Source organism: Stenella coeruleoalba (assembly GCF_951394435.1).
Source record: "Stenella coeruleoalba genome assembly, chromosome: 12".
NCBI lineage: Eukaryota > Metazoa > Chordata > Mammalia > Artiodactyla > Delphinidae > Stenella > Stenella coeruleoalba.
In genome coordinates this window covers 69,059,673-69,076,183 of record NC_137158.1, presented here as the reverse complement: position 1 = coordinate 69,076,183, position 16,511 = coordinate 69,059,673, and the positions used below count along the sequence as shown (strand labels likewise).

General features: G+C 41.7%; 1 protein-coding gene across 3 annotated transcripts in view; it reads right to left on the bottom strand.

Annotated features, from left to right (window-relative positions):
- AIG1 (androgen induced 1) overlaps window positions 1-16,511 on the bottom strand; it is a 237,624-nt gene that overhangs the window by 152,322 nt on the left and 68,791 nt on the right. The gene's annotated exons all lie outside the window — the stretch shown is intronic.

Sequence of the window (16,511 nt, the reverse complement as noted above, 5' to 3'; positions counted from 1 at the left end):
TTGTGACAGCAGCCCATTTAGCTGTGACTCTTACAAGCCTTTTAACCTGCTGGCCCCTCTAAGATGCTGGAGGGCTCCTTCCACCTCCTTCCCCTCATGTGCTGCTCTCTTTGCCTGGAATGCCTTCTACCAGCCCTCCATATAGATGGTTCAGAAATGGCATAACCTCCAAGAAGCCTCCCCTGAGTTGCCCCAGACTCGGGCCCCCTTTCCCTGCATGGGTTCTCAAAGCATATTATGCTTTTCCTTTCTAACACTGAGTATAATTAGGATTAGATAATTTACGGTGTAATCAACAGTTTCTCTTTCCAGTGGAATGGAAGCTCCATGGAGGCAAGGATCAGACTGCTCCCTCTCTGTTGTATCATCACATCTCTCTTGGTGCTTTATAATTTTCTTAACTCTTCATTTTGAAATAATCTAAGACTTACAAGAACTTGAAAAATAATACAAAGAGTTCCTGTGTACCTTTCACCCAGCTCTTCCCAATGATAACATCTCACATAACTGGCATTGGTATAATACTATTAACTAAGCTACAGATCTTCTTCCAGTTTTTACATGCATTCTTTTTTAGAGAGTGGTATTGTACTATAAAAATTTACCACGTGTATCCGTTTATGTAACCTCTACCACAATCAGGGTTCAGAAGGGTCCCAGCCCCATAAAGACACTCCCTGATGTTATTCCTTTAGAATCACACCCTCCCCCCAATCTCAACCCCTGGCAATCATGGATCTGTTCTCCATCCTTACATTTCGTCATTTCTAGAATATTATATGAATGTAATCTTTCCTAGTACTTTATGAAGGATGGTTTACATCTATTTAGTTTCAACTATATATGGGCCAGAGACTTCACGAGTAAGATCTTATTTAAGAATCACAACTACCTTGAGATAGCTACTATTATTTTTCTACTTTTATAGATGAAGAAACTTAGCTTTAGAAAACTTAACTTTCCCAGAGTCAAAAAGTAAATAAGCTGGCCAGAATGCGAGGCCAGACAGTGGGAACCCAGAGCCATTGCTATTAACCTCCTTAAACACTTTTTGCACGTAGTTCATACTTTTGAAGGAATTATAATTGAATGAATGAATAATTAAGTGCTATAAAGGAAAAACTCAGGTTTTTCCTTCCTGAGTAGGAGAAAAGCCCAGCTCTCCCCTACTATGTCTTTCTTCCCTGCGTGTCTCTTTACCTTCACCAAGAACACTCCACTTCTGACACGTCGGGTCCCCAACTGTGTGGAGGCTATTTTCCCCCCCAACCAATTCTCGGACACCAGCTGAGTGTCCTACAGTTAAGCTCAATTCAGATACTACTGCCCGGAGATAGCAGCAGATCCCACGGGTTATGGGCTCAGTCCCGTGAGCCTGGCCTCCTCCACCCTTCAAAGGCCAGCCGCAAGCCCGGATTGTCACCTGTGCTTCTGGCGTGACTGGCTGTAGATCGAGGGTCCAACGATCCCCATCTTGGGTTCGATTAACTCAGGGAAACACTTACATTCACTGCTTTACTATAAAGGACATGATCAAGGATACATATAAACGTCCAGATGGAAGAGATGCGTAGGGCAGGTATGTGGGAAGCGGTGTGGAGCTTCAGTGCCCTGTCTGGGTTCACCACTCTCCCTCCACGTCTTCACCAACCCAGAGGCCCCTGACCGCCATATTACTGGCAGTTTTGGAAGCTTCATCGTGTACACATAATTGATCATTTACTCCATTTTCAGCCCTTCTCCCTGCTCAAGAGAAGAGAGGGTGGGACTGAAAATTCCAAGCTTCTAGCATGCCTTGGTCTTTCTGGTGACCAGCCCCTACCTAGGAGCACACCCAGAGTCACCTCATTAGAACAAAAGACATTCCTGGTGCTCTTTTGACTTAGCAATTTACAAAGGTTTCAGGAGTCCTGTGTCAGTTACGGGGTCAACGACTAAATATTAGAACAAGAGATGCTAGTAGTGTTCTTATCACTTAGGAAACTACAAGGGTTTTAGGAGCTCTGTGCCAGGAACTGTGGGCAGAGACCCATATATATATTTCTATTATCTCACAAATGCCAAAGACTATTTCATTTCTCAGTTCTCTAGAAAGGCTTCCATAGAGCAGGAACTCAATGAATGTTTGGTGAGTAAATACTTTTGATTAATCATTCTAGAAAAAGGAAAAGGAAAATGGTCAGAGATGGAGAAAAATCACCAAAAATCATGGACTTAACATGACATACATGTAAAACCACAGGACAGTAGCATGAAACACAGAACAAGGCGGAAGCATCATTCTTGCCTTCATTAGTAAAAAGTGTATTCATAGAATTTCAAGCACCTCAACAAGGATGATTTGACGAGGTACGTCTTCCCTCTGGCAAATTCACATCCACAGGATAGAGAAGCAGTACTGATTTGGAATATCTGCTGGTCCTAACTGATACTAGGGGCTTGTCTTGCACCGTGGAGACATGCTCCCTTCCTTACTCAAAGTTTAGTTAACAGGCTCCTCTCTTATTTTCATGTCATCTTTGAGATGCAAGCCTTTCCCCACAATACCAGCTTGTGGGGCTGGGGCCCTGTGACCTAGAGTCTGCAGACTATTTGCCCAGGGTCACGCCCTGGGTCATCCCTGTGCCTACAGGCTGAAACCGCACCAATCACGTGGTTCCCCTGACTCTGGCTCTTTCCAGCGTTTCATGGCATCTCCGCCTGGCCTGTTTCACTACTGACTGAAACACGAAACTAATGGCCTTTATGAAAGATTGCTTTTCTTTCCCACCGACAGAACCCAAATTGCCTGGGGTTGGCCTCTAATGGCGGCAGTCTTCTTTTGTGAAGAGTGATGTTTGAAGGCTTATTACACTGTGCTGAGAGCATCCCAGAGACGGTGGACCTGATTAGTAGGGTGGTGTGCATTGTGAGAGGGTAGGGCATGGAAAAGAGGGGGCCCTGAGAGACGAAACTCTGTTTATTCCGCTTTTTGGTCCTCTGCCAAACTACAGAAACAGGGACAAAACACAAATGGCCTTATAATTGTGAAATCAAATCAGAAGTTAAAAATCTTCCCATAAAGAGTGTGAGACACAGATTGATCACTAATGGTCTGTCTCCAGGCTCATGATCTTTTGACAATTCTGGTTACCTTACGCCTCACACAGGTGAGATGACTCTGTAAGGTGTGTCATTTTAGCATTCTAATAACTGACTCTCCTTTATGGGTTCAAAGTTTTAAATTGACCCATTTTATTTGTTTATTTTTTTATTGGGATATAGTTGTTTTACAATGTTGTGTTAGTTTCTACTGTACAGTGAAGTGAATCAGCCATATGTATACATATATCCCCTCTTTTTTGGATTTCCTTCCCATTTAGGTCACCACAGAGCACTGAGTAGAGTTCCCTGAACTATACAGTAGGTTCTCCTTAGTTATTTATTGTATGCATATTAGTATATAAATTGATCCATTTTAAACTGAATTCCACACCCAAATAAATTGATCGAGGCTTCTCTCACTCTCTGTCAAGTGACATAAATAGAATAATTAAACACATCCAGAAACCTCACACAAGACTATCTTATTATGTTAGAAACCACTGCCAGTCAATTAGCATTGACAGAAGTTTCTTTTTCGAAAAATGATTTGGATTTTTGTCATCATAAAATCACTGAATAATCCAACTCTTGCTGTCTCTTTCTCTCTCTTTTTAATAAAAGGGGACTATAGTTATTTAATATGATTACATTAAAATGAATATTCACAGGGTAGCTATAAGTACATAAGAGAGATATCCAGCTAACCACAACTTGAATTTAAAGTTCCACCAGAAAATAAAGGAAAATCTAATGTAATCTAATCTAATAAAAGTTAATTAAGTAAGTAATTAGAGCATCCTTTTGTAGAAGCATCCTATGTTAGGTGGCTACGTGTCAATGATTGCCTATATTCAGTGCCTTGGGTGTAGTATCAGAATGGCTTGACAGGAATACTACTGTAACAGTGGAAGACGAAGCCTGAACAAATGGATTAGAGCCACCCAAGAAGGATATGTTAACAGAAGAAAACTGGTTGTCACAGTGGTTAGGCTTATTGGTATTAAAGAACACGAACGTGTCTCCAGTTTCGTATAGAGCAGGGGGTCCCCTGGCCACCCAAGGTAGCATTATAATCTACCTAGCAAGTCAATCCTTAGGATGCAAAAGAATGGATCAGACCATAGTAATCTGACTACCCGCCACTAATGTCATCCAATTACCACCCCCCAGCCCCGTGCCTTGCTTTTGAGTTCCCCCAGGATTCTTCTGGCTATCCTTTATCTTCTTCAAAGTTGTTCTGCCTCTAGGAAGAGCTTACAGAGACTCCAGTTGGCCTGACCATTTTTTTGTAATTATAAATTAATTATCTTTCTGAGCTATACTTCAGTCTATAATCACTTAGCATGAGTTCATTTACTGAGAGAAGAATTCCTGTAAAAAAGACTCACAAAACTGAATGTTTGGGTCCTTGGTCCCAGGCTTTAATGGCATTTGAGTACTGTCGCAGCTGGGACACCCACAAATGGCCACCTCACTGCCTTTGAATTGCTATGGAGATAAGAGAGGAAGGAGGCTAAGGTTTTCTGTGTTTTGTTAATTTTTAGATTATACACATAAACAAACTAGGAAAACCGTGTAGCCAGTTCTAGCCATAGTTTGCAATGGGAAAAGACCTTTTGGAGAGGTTGGTGTGTTTGTTTTTTAGTATCATATCAACAACATACCAGTGTTCCTTCTTTTTCCCTCTACGAACAATTTACCCTTTAAATTTAGATCATCTCTAAGTAAGACATTTGCAAATGAGAACACATGTTCGCTTTTCCTATTACAAAAGTAACAAATGCTTATTGTAGAAATTTGTGTGAATTTTTGTTTTTGCCTTTATATCATTCTATGATGATCTATGCTGTATAAATAAAGTGGAAGGAGTCAAAAAGCAAATCGTCATCTTTGGAACCCAAATGGCTCAAAGATGCGTGCATGCAGCCTGAGCGTCAGCAATCCGTCTGCCTGACAGCACTTCAGGAGTTTTTTCCTTGGCATTTGGTCTACCTGAACTCTCTGTCATCTGTTTAGGCCCCCTCTAGAACTGCTGACCAATTATGGATTTTTTTTTTTTTTTTGGTTCAAGAACTCTTCTCATCAATTAAGAGCCAGGAGGATATGCTAAACTAATTACTTTGAGGATAAGCATCTCAGGAAGGTGCCAAGATTGGGAAGAAACATCTGTTTTTAAGCTGTGCTAACAGAGCAAGGAGACCCAAAGAAAATCTACTTTGTCCAGATGATCCCCACCCCCCCCAGAGCTTGCTTGCTTTCTCCTCCCTTACTCCGTTTTTGCTTGAGACTCTTCAAGCACAGAGCAACAGAGATTTCTGACTGGGTCCAATACGACAGGCATTACTCTCTCGATAGGACTGAGCAAAGCAAGAAGCGGCTCTGATGGCCAGCACGGCGGCAGCTTCCCCTCCTCGGTGCCCCAGTCCTCTTGTTGGCATCACAGTCTGTAGGGATGAGTGAGCTTCCTATTGCCTACTGCCTCTTGTTTTTAGAAGATCCTCTAATAGAGGGAGTGAAACCGTGAGAGCATTTAACAGAGTACCTGGTGTATAGCATTCAATAAATGTTAAATGAACTTGCCAGAAGGTCTGTCGAAGGTTTCTCCCCATTTTCCTGGCTTGCCTCATTTTTTCAAGATAAAGTACATAAGAAAGTTCCTCTGTGTATCCCGCAGTGTAATACAGAAGACACATCGAATAGGCAAGATTATTTACAGGCGGCATTTGCTGAATGATACTGAGGCCCAGGAGGCTGGGCCACTTTGATTAACTGATGTACCTCAGACCACCTCAATCTTGTTGAAAACAGGAGGGGGGGGGATAAATTATAAATTTTAAAAGAAAAGCAAATTTGACAGAAACCTCTCTCTTGATAAAGCAGAACAAAACGGCTCTCGGGAATTCTTAGTGAGGCATCTCACTGGGCAGGCACAGTTGATTCCTTAGGGTACCCATGCAGAATGTACTGGATCGTCTCTTGCCAAAAATATTCTTTTGCAACTGTGTAGCTCTGAACTATGCCTTCTTAGAAACCCAGAGATGATTTACAGATGATACTAGATACATTTAGTATCCATTTTTTAAAAACGTAGCTAATTCTACTGATAATACCTTATTTTCACATCTTAAAAACCAGTACATTGGGTAAAATCCATGGTGGCTTAAATCTGTATCCAATTGTTGAAACAAGAAGACAAGGCAGGAAGATGTTCTCTCCTTGCCAAAATTCGTACTTTGTAAACTGGCCTGTAAAACTGTATGAAACCACTGGCTCTGTGGTGCCAATGAAATAATATATCACAGAGAAACAATAATAAGCACAAATGAACAGGCTTTGGCTAAACAGCCTCAAGGAAAAAGATAAACAGTGACTTCTGAGCCAGATTCTGCATAAGCCCCTTTCTCATGTTTGATGCACTGTCCTAAATGAGAAATTGTGGTCAGCTCGGAGTTCACGTACATAGCCGAAAGTGCCTATCAGCTGAATGACGAAAAGCAAAGCTGGAAAAAAAAAAAAAAAAAAAAAAGCAAAGCTGGGTTTGGTTTGTCAAAAAGTTTAGAGTACTTGCAAAGAGCAAGCACTCCATTATCAGAATGATTGGGTTCAAGCCCAGGTCGCACCACGTCCTAGCCATGGACCTCAGGCAAGGGACCTGTAAAATGGGAACCCTGTCCGCCTAGCAGTACGACAGAAGCATCTTCTGTGAAGAGGGAATGATGGACATTCCTACCTTTGGGGGCTCTGAGGATTAAAGAAACAGAGCACAGCCCTTAGTGTTGTGTCTGACCCCCAGCAGCATGTAGTAGGAGCGAGCTCTCATTCACAGACTTTTCAGGCTCTTGGGGTGCTAGTGGGTTTCGCCACTATGGGAAGGGAGACGGCAAGAAGTTTCAGAAGGTGTAAATGGAACTGCTCGTCCCCAGGCTGGAAACAAAAAAGAAAGGTGACAGCAAATGCCTCTGCGTATGTAGTATCTTCTTTAGGACTCGAAGGTAATTTGGGAGGGAAGGGGGTACAGGTAGAATTTCTGAATAGTCAGACAATAATGTTACCATATTAGTGAATGTAGGGGCTGTTTTCCTTTGTTGACTCTGCTAATATTGACAGCAAACCCCTGGGCTCCTACGTATTATTTTCTAGGCATTGGGAGCGCTGAGGCTCTTTCTGTTTTGTTATTTGTGTTGGTATGAAGGCAGCCATTCTAATTTTGTAGTTGATTGTTAAGGCAAAGAAAGGGGAGGGGCCCTCCTTAGGATTAAGTGGGCTGAGGTGATAAAAATGGGCAGAGAAGACTCCTCTCCATTCATGCCTTCCAACCTTGGCACACCACTAATTTCTGCTTAGGATTCTTTCCTACTTCACATCCCTCCCCAGTTTCCCCTTGGTGAATAACGAACAAAGTGGTAGGGAACTCACTGAAGCATAAAAGCAGATCGGGACAGAAGGGCTCCTCTGGTTCCCTCTGAGACACAGCTCCCTTCATTTTCCTTATGTTGCACCAGACTTTGGCCACCACTGCCCAAACTGCTGGTATGTTTGTTCCCTTTAAATGAAGCACAGACCTAACCTACAGGATAAAGGGACATTCTGAAGAGGGAAACTTCTTGGAAAGGTTTCTTCACAAGCACTTAGGAACAGTGGGCAGGGCAACAGGGCCACCTGTGAACTGTGGCTACACACGTTCTCTCCCCTCACCATCTCTCATCTTCCCGTCTTCTCTCCTTCCCGCCTTCCTGCCTGTGTCTCTGGGAAAACGTCTCCCAAAGCCAGAATCATGCCTCAACTTCTGTTCCTAGGACAGCTACAAAAAGGCATGATGAATGAAAGTCCTATCCAGGACTGGCTCTTTGTAGTAAAATAGGCAAATCATTAGCATAGTAATTGCACAACAAAAAGTTAATACATTCTGTGTAGGTGGAAATTCCACTAGCTCCTTCCTTGGGGGAAAATATTCCTTTTGATATCGGCTGCTTTAACACAGCACATTTTGATCCAGATAAAACAGGTAAGAGTTACCTCAAAACGCCCACAGGGACTGTAGTAATTTCAGGAACACCCATACAGCAAATTGTTGTTTATTTTTCTATGAAGAAGGAGATGCTTGTGGTAGAAGGATGGGGTGGGGCAAAGGTAAGAGAGAAAGAGAGACAGAAACAGAAGTAGAGAGATAGGGAGGGAAGGAAACATGCAGAGAAGGAAGACAAAAAATGAAAGTGTTCCTTTTTTCTTTCCTTTTCTTTTTTTTTTTTTTTAAATCAACAACTAATACTGCATCTTGTTCTTGGTCCCCCAAACAAGGGCATACAAAAGATCCTGGTTTCGGGGGGGCGTGTCATTTTTTTTTTTATAAATTTATTTATTTATTTATTGCTGTGTTGGGTCTTCCTTGCTGCACGCGGGCTTTCTCTAGATGCGGTGAGCGGGGGCTACTCTTCGTTGTGGTGCGCGAGCTTCTCATTTTGGTGGCTTCTCTTGCTGCGGAGCACGGGCTCTAGGCACGCGGGCTGCAGTAGTTGTGGCTCACGGGCTTAGTTCTCTGTGGCATGTGGGATCTTCCCGGACCAGGGCTCGAACCCATGTTCCCTGTATTGGCAGGTGGATTCTTAACCACTGCGCCATCAGAGAAGTCTTGGAGGGGTCATATTTTTGAGAACGAGAATCATATACATTATTAATGTTATTGAATTAACATTATTTATGTTAATTGTTAATAGTAGAATTAATTAACAAGTCTACTTTTTTCTCCATTACATATTTCAAATACATATCTTACTTGTGTATATAAATATGGGAAGAAGATATCTTCCTTTTCTGAGATATATTTGTGGCCTTTTTGCCTAGAGAGAGTGGGAACTCTGTGAGATGGTATACAGAACACGACAATTCTCTACGATTTCTAGGGGACTATTATTAAAGGCAGATTTTTACTCACTGAACGCGGTTGCTGGACTAAAGCAGGGCTACCTCTGACAAATTTCACATGGAGTTTCAGAAAATGAACATAAGCCATCTAGTCAGTTGTGTAACGTATGTGATTTTCTTTGAGAAGAACTTCTTCAAATGTCAGATTTAGACAGTTGTTCATGAAAATACTGCTGAGAATGCACCAAAAAATGGTATTGGCAGAAAATGAATGGAAAAAATTTGCCTTTCTTGGCTAAGATAGAAAATGTCTATGATTAGTTTCGTCAGTTTTACAATATCTATTTCTTATATCAACATAAACAATAAATAACCTAAAATTCTATTAGTTTTTATTTACTTTACATTTAATTATTATTCTCAAGATTTGTTACTTATAATATTTCTTGAAACTAGTGATTTTGTTTGGGCAGCAGTGTGCCTAACTCATGAGGATAAATCATAATTAATTGAAGTCCTCATGGTGACCTCATTCCCTTCGTCTTCTACTTGCTTTCCCAGCATTCCATGCAGCCAGTTCTAGCCATGTGACAGTCAAATGAGATGCATGGGGAAATTGGCTGATGGAGCTTCTGGGAAAGGTTCATTGGTACGATGAAGAGACAAACCCTTAGGGAGAGCTCCCTTAAGAGTGTCTTCCTCTCCCTGCCTTGAACATGGGTGCAAAGCATATGAATGTTTGGTGGTTTATCAACCCTTTTGAGATTGTAGGTAGCATGTTCAAAGACAAAAAGCCAAGACTCTGGAGACAGAAAAGTGGAAAACAGAAAATGCATAAGCCTTAAATGACAATACTGAGCAATACAGCCCGGAAACTACCTGCTTATAGGCTTCTTGTTTATCTTTATTGCTTAAGCCACGGTTGGTTGGATATTCACTAAAAAAATACTGAATTATTTACACGTTGCTTCTGATGCTTGGGTTATAGCAGTAAATTAGACACACAATCTCCCTAACCTCATAGGGCAGGTGTCAAGTCAGAGAAGACATACAGTAGAAATAAAAGAATAAACATATAATGTGCCAGGTAGCAGTAACAATGAAGGAGAATATAAAGTAAGTTAAGGGCATACAGAATGACAGAGGGAGGCTGATTTATAAAGGTTATTCATGGAAGATTTTCTGAGGTGGAATAATTTGAGTAGAGACCTGAATGAAGTGAAAGAGTGAGCCAGGTGAATATCTGGGGGTGTTCTGTTACTTGCAGCTGAAGAGTATCACTAACTTACACATCCAATATGTTTTTTAGTTATTCTTCAAAACAGAGCTCCAATATCATCATTTCTGGGAAGTCTTCCAGGACCTCCCACTCAGTAAAACCAATCCTTTCCTCTTATGGGCTACTTCTGTACCTGCATGTGTTGTTATACTCATCATGTTACCTTTTAATTTACTTGTTGATATGGCTTATAAAGTCACCTTCTCTAAACTGTGAGACCCTGAAAGGCAAGATCAGTTCTTAGTGACCACTATACGGCTCCTGGCACTCAGTACCTGCTACACCTAGCAAGCTCCAGGTACCTGCAAATAACTACTGACTTGACTAGAACTTCTGTCCTTTGATGTTCTGGATATAAATGTGTGGTTTTCATTGTAGAGTGATTAAAAGTAGGCACCTACAGTAAAATTTCTGTCAAAGTGTGGTTATTTTTTGTGTTGAAGATATTTGTCTTGCAAGCTGACAACTCTGAGTTGGCGTGAATGTGTACGAATTAAATAGTTCACCAAGGCAGAAAATCTTTGGTTTTCATTTAGGAGAGAAGAATATATAAGATGGTCAAGAAGCAACCTGGTTCTCTACCGGGAACATCTGTCTAGTCATATTATGCCCTTGGTCTTTGGAAAAGGCATTCAAAAAGGTGAGTTTAAGACAACTCACCTAGGTTAGGTTATGACAGTCTTCGGAACATTTTTCAGAAGACTGAAGAATGGGATGGGAGGTAAAGGCTCCTTTTGCTAAGGAATGAATGAATCCTCATCTCCGAACCTCCCCTTAGGCAACTCAGCTCACACTCATTTCAGCACAGGGCAAAAGCCTATGACTGACTCAACCCCAAATGAACTGGGTTTAACCATGAAATATGACCTTGCTGATATTTATATTTTTAACTTCAAAGGTGAAGAGAAAGAAAAAGGGCATTTGAAGAAACTTATAACCTCAGCGAAGGCTTAAAGAAAATAGAAAAGAGTTTGATTTTAGGTACCTGTGTGAAAATTTAATAAAGAGAGGATCAGGAGATATTAAGTGTATTAAATCCCAAGTTTCCCCTTAATATCAAAACAGAAAGAAAAGCTTTTGTTTACAATCTCAAATAGAATCAAATTCCCTTCCTTTGTGTGTTACATTAACAGACATTAATATTAGTAACTAATATTCATTACTAAGTTTGCTTTCCATTTAAGCCAATCTCTTACCCTTAAAAATCGGAAATGAAAATAACGTTTTCTTAAATCGTAGAGGTATGACAATCTAAATTTATATGCATCACAAAAGTTTTCTGAAGGATGGCTTAGAGTTAGCTAGTATATCAACAAATGAAGACTTTGAGGAATCTCCTTCTGAAAATAATTGCCAGATACGTTTGCTTTGAGTGTGCATTTGAAATTTCAAACTCCATTTTCCACGTTTCCTAACGTGATTATAACACCAGAAAGAGTTAACAAAGAGCTCTGAGACTCAACTCAGATGAAAAGCTCAAATTCCAGAAAAGTTCATCGCGGCACATGCTCGTTTGCTCAGGACACCCTGGATCCCATCCTAGGTTAGAACAGATCCAAATTTCCAGGACCTTCTCAGACCCACTGCTTCTTTACTGAGACAGGTACATCCTCATCTTCACCCACCCATCAAGGTTAGCGAAGCAGCAACCCAGCATCTGCTCTAGAGTAACCCAAGTGAGCCCAGGCACAGAGGTGTACTGGAGAGGTGGTGAGATCTGATTATGTGCGTCACGCAGCTGAGCAGCTGTGGAGGAACGGGATGCACAGACTCGAATTCACGGAAAATGTCTAATTGTTCTTCGTCGTTCAATGGGCTGCTTGGGATAGCAGTTGGAGACACAGTTGGGAGTTTTGAAAGAGGCAATTTCATACTCATCATACTCATTGTGTGCTACTCTTTCTCTTTCTCTCTTTTTGGTTGAAAGCCTCAGCGTTAGTCTCCTAACTAGAAGAGTATCTGCCAGCACAAAAGTCAACGAACTCACAGGAGACAAAAGACATTCTTGGTTTGATTGCTCCTAATAAACTTCAGTGCTTCCAGACCACATAATGTCATAGAATTATTTGTAATGCTTCTTTAAAGGGGGGGACAGCGTTCAGAAATGAACTGCACATGGTAAGAAGAGCCTCCCAGGGGTTATCCCTGCAAAAATGAGCTGCAAGGCTTTGGGAGTGGTGGTGGTTTCCGGCCATTAGCGTTACTAATCAAGGCCAGCTTTGCATTTACGGGAATCTACACAAATCAGGATGATACATGCTATGTTCACTCAAGCAGACCTGCCTGATTTCTTCAAGGTTACGCTGAAACAAAGCCTTAGCCCAATTATCTTGGATTGGAATGCTTCATTATTTTAATATATCCTTGAGAGAGAGAGAGAGAGAGGAGAGAGAGTACATGAAGTAGACACACATCAGGTCCATGGGTCACAAAATCATATTTAGTGCTTCATGCCCACATAAAGCAATTACTGTCGGCTCGTTACTGGAGGAAGCATTAGTGGAGAAAATACAAATCCTAGATAACCTACCAGGTCTTTCTTGCTGCCATAGTTACAGCTGAGGTGAGAGAGAGAGAGACAATGGGAGTGCCAGAAAAGCTCGGGCCTAAGAGGTCTCTTTGGGAAACTTTGAGCAGACGTGATACATTCAGCTGCCATTCCGCCCTCTTTTTATGCCCATTGCCTTTTTGCCCTGTACCAGGAAGCAAAAATAACATTGCTTTGCCCCCCGCAAACTTGTGGTTGACAAACAGAAGGCGTGGAGCTGAGGAAACCAGGAGAAGATGGCAGAGGAAGTCCTCTGTGAGGTTGGCAGTCACTAGGCAGTCAGAGCCTGGAGGTCTCTGGGGACCGACCGCAGGCTTCTAAGTGGAGCCTCTGTACCTTCCTCCTTAGGATGCTTGAGCCATGCCCCAGGCTCTCTGGGCATAGTTTGCCCTTTAGGATCTTGACTGTGTCAACCAACATGGTACAAGCTGTTGAATTACAAATGTTATAACCAATCATTTGCACACATAGGCATTCTTACATTACAGATCCTACAGGTCCTGGGCATTACTGCTATTCCTGTCCTTCTGATATAATGAACTCTTTGGGCCAGGCACCTCCCTCCCAGGCCGGGAGCCACAGGAAGAGTAAAGACGACACCACTTCAGGTGATTCCTAATGGCATTGCTTCAGGAAGGATACATACGTTAACAAGGAAGAAAATCTTAAGTGGTAAAACTACCATGGAATTCCAGACCCTACTGAGCAGCTGGGGGAGATGGAGGAGTTACAGAAGTCATAGCAACGATTACAGCTCGGGCTTCCCTGGTGGCGCAGTGGTTGAGAGTCCGCCTGCTGATGCAGGGGACGCGGGTTCGTGCCCCGGTCCGGGAAGATCCCACGTGCCGCGGAGCCTGTGCTCTGCAACGGAAGAGGCCACAGCAGTGAGAGGCCCGCGTACTGCATTAGGGCTCCTTGGAAAGGAAAGCTGGGAAATAACCATGGGGAAAGATAGGCAAAAAATCATTAAATTGCATGTTTTAATGCAAAAAATATTTTGGATAAAAATGATTATAAAGAACCAAATTCATATCCTCTGTAAATATGACTTCACAATAAAATTAATGGGGTCTAGGAAGAAGGCATTAACAGCTTTTTGCCTCAGAATGAATTTCTGTGCATTAGAGTGAGAAATCAGGTAAACAGATACAAAACATCAAATGACAGAGTAAGGAACAATGGAAAATGTAAGGAAATTATGGGCCAGGATTCTTCTTAATATTAAAGAGAGAGACAGAAAGAGAAAAAGAGAGGAAGGAGTGGGGAGGAGGCTCCGAAAAGGTCAGGAAAAATAAAAGGCCAGTGACTGTAAAAGGGAAAATGACTCATAATAACAGGGAAAATTATGAAAAACATAAATATTGACTATAAAATACCAGTGGGCAAGAGAAAAATAAGAGTTAAAGAAATCATTGAAACCGCACATCTCTGATTCATTATTTGTTCTTTAAATTCTTCTGTGAAGCTCATCAGCTAGGAAAGGTACATTATGTGATGAAAATATAATATTATGATTTCTGACTTAAAAAGGGGGTGAAATTAAAGGCATTATTACTTCTCTTCCCTCTTCTAAAACACACAGAAAACAACAAAAATTGTGAGGCACAAAGGAAAATATCAGATGTAATCAAACAAACAAGCAAACAAAAAAGGCTCCCATTCTTTTACAAACCATGAAGCATACACACACGGGCTGAATTCAGGAAGGATGCTGAAAGCTGACAAGTATCTCAAGTCTCAAGCAGGACCAAAAAGTTTTTGGCTAAAGTAACGTCATAAATGTCTAAAGGGCATATGCAATGAGCCTTTGGTGAGAGTGGCAAGACATACAACTGAAGCTCACAGAGACACAGTTTGACACCACATCACAGAAGGGGAGGCAGAGCTAAGAGAAATGGTTAATATTATATTCCTATTTACCTTTGTATTGTGTTATTATTATATTCCTTCTAGCCAAGGAAGACTTCCAGAGTCAGTGACATGCCTATGGAAATTCCAAGGGAGTAAGGGAACTTCCCTCGTGGTCCAGTGGCTATGACTCCACGCTCCCAATGCAGGGGGCCCAGGTTCAATCCCTGGTCAGGGAACTAGATCCCACAGGCTGCAACTAAGAGTTTGCATGCCACAACTAAAAGATCCTGCATGCTGCAACTAAAAAAAAAAAAAAAAAAAGAAGAAGAAGAAGAAAAAAAATTCCAAGGGGGTAAGCCAGTAAAAAGTAACAAAATATACAGACTTGGATTTTCTAGATAATTCTTTCATGCAGAAAGTTTAGTCTTTACAGTTTATACCAATGGAAATTTTCTCTCAGATGAGTATTCTGATAGAAGGTGTTTGCATTTTATAAGGCAAATCCAGAGAAGGAAATATCAAATATATTATGTAAAGCATTTAACTCTGTTATGTTAAGCAACACAGTTTGAGAGATTTGGTAGATGGCTTCAATCTGAGCAACTATCTAGGTTTTCAGAGGGTAAGGATGAGGAATGAACAGAGAAGTGTGACCAGATTACACTACTCTCCTTGTGTTGTTGTCAAGAGCTGAGGGTTACTTCATCCGAGAAAACACAACTCAGTACATAGAAAAAGCAATTCAGTGATAGTCTGGGTGTCCACTGACTGGTCTTAGAACAAGCACGTAGAGGTTTCTGCCAGGTATAAATAAGAGTCATTGCAAGGATTTATTTTTTAAAAGTTTTTTTTTTTTTTTGGCTGAGTTGGGTATTTGTTGTTGTGTGCGGGCTTTCTCTGGTTGCAGTGCACGGGCTTCTCATTTTGGTGGCTTCTCTTGTTGTAGAGCATGGGCTCTAGGCAGGCAGGCTTCAGTAGTTGCAGCATGTGGGCTCAGTAGTTGCAGCACATGGGCCCTAGAGTGCATGGGCTTCAATAGTTGCGGTACGTGGGCTCAGGAGTTGTGGCTCTCAGGATCCAGAGTGCAGGCTCAGGAGTTGTGGTGCACGGGCTTAGTTGCCCTGCGGTATGTGAGATCTTACCAGACCAGGGATTGAACCCACGTCCCCTGCATTGGCAGGCAGATTCTTAATCACTGAGCTACCAGGGAAGTCCTGGAAGGATTTAAAAAACAACTTTCTGACTCTGCCTACAGAGGACCTTGGACTTGGTACATGGGTTTCTATTTTTCTCAGAAATCAGGTGGCCAATGAAAGTTCTGAATTTGAATTAGATAACACACTCTTAATTGTTCTCACAATTTACAAGCATTCTCTCATTCTTCTCCTGGCTATACACAGGTTAAAATCTATAGAATCTCATGGGGCCCCAGCCCTTTAAAGAAACATGGTTTATGTACAGACAATGGATGATTAACAGATCTGTAAAGGAAGTTAAGCTAAGGAGGGAATCTAACTGAAAACAATGAAAATCAACGAAGCCAGAAGAGACCCAAACATTAAGCAGCATTTACTTAAGTGATATTAGCTAATGGCACCGCTGGGTAAGTGAAGAAGCATGAGCTAATACTGACTTCCTCTCCCAAGTTCAAAACTACCAGAATGGTCACAGACCCACGGAACATACATTTCAAGTTTGGGCTGCTTAAGAAACGGCTATGGGTTGAACTGTGTCCCCCTAAAATTCACACTTCGAAGTCCTAACTCCTAGTGTCTCGGAATGTGACCGTATTTGGAGGCAGGGTCTTTAATGAGGCAATTGAGATTGAATGAGTTCATTGAGGGGCTCTGGTCAGTATGACTCGGGTCCTTTTAAGAAGGGGAGACT